This window comes from Choloepus didactylus, chromosome 16, assembly GCF_015220235.1.
Source record: "Choloepus didactylus isolate mChoDid1 chromosome 16, mChoDid1.pri, whole genome shotgun sequence".
Classification (NCBI taxonomy): Eukaryota; Metazoa; Chordata; class Mammalia; order Pilosa; family Megalonychidae; genus Choloepus; species Choloepus didactylus.
Window position 1 is genome coordinate 76,934,201 of NC_051322.1, and position 1,228 is coordinate 76,935,428.

Sequence of the window (1,228 nt, forward strand, 5' to 3'; positions counted from 1 at the left end):
AACCAGAGTATCTCCTCTTAAAAAGGAGAAACATATTATCAAACACAAAAATGAGAGCTACAGATCTGAAAAGCACTCATTTGTCTTTGTCTTAAAATACAAATAAATAACAGTGGAAGGAGGAAATCAAGACCATTTAGAACTGAGGCAGGTCTACATAAAAGTAGAACAGAGTACAATGACTTCACCTCTTGAAGGAAATGACTGAAATGAAATTCCACAAATCTTCATGTCTGTAATAAAATATGTTAATGTACATACTCTTATTTCTCTTCAGATTGTATAAATCTTTTGCCTTTTTATTTCTGTGGAGAGAAAGAATTCTGAGTTTTTACCCAATTTTTGAGACTCTGTGTCAATAGGGCTAATAATAAAGTACAAAGGTAGATGGTTCTGAAAAAATATGTTATTGTAAAAAACTCAACACACAATTATTAAAAATACAAAGTATGGGTTTTCTCTCTTAAGTTTATAATAGACTACCAAACCTCTGTGTAATTCATTTACTTCTACAAGCTTGTTCTGTTTAGCAGCACATTCTATATACAAGTACATACACACATACATACATGGATACTGGTATTTTACCAGGAGAATCATATGTCTCATCTCAAACTAATGATATGCATTTCATCCACATTTATATACATCTTATTTCCATCAAAATCACAGCCATCCATACTACAAAATCAACAAGACTACATTTTACAAGTCATAGCTGCAGCTAAAGTCATTCCCCTGAACATTTTAATCCAGTTCCTTATTGGACAGAATGCCTGATGTGCAAAAGGCTGTCTCAATAAATACTTATAATGAGCAACTAAATTAATTCTAAAAAGAAGGAAAATCTGAAGAGATATTTAAGATAGGACAAAAAGTTGAAGGGGCAACATACATAGATTTATACAGTTCAGATCAATACAAGTATTTTTAGGCTGATTTAGTAATGTTATATTTGGAGGACATTAGACAATCAAGCTTTTACAAACCCTTTAATAAATCTACATCAAAACTGGATACTTTGAAGAGAGAACTACTTTGGAGATAACTGATTTTAAAGATACACCCATAATAATAACCCAACATTTAAAACTTCATACACCTCAGAATCCCATAAGAAAAAATAAAGCAAAAACAAAACAATGGGCATGAGCCATGCCACCCTGGGATATTTAAACCCAAGAAAATTGAAAAATCCATCCACAAAAACTTGCACATGTTCTTAGCA

At 31.7% G+C, this 1,228-nt stretch overlaps 1 pseudogene; it reads left to right on the forward strand.

The window, feature by feature from the left end:
• The first annotated feature begins 257 nt into the window (after positions 1-257).
• On the forward strand, positions 258-365 carry LOC119511912 (annotated as a pseudogene).
• Positions 366-1,228: the final 863 nt, after the last annotated feature.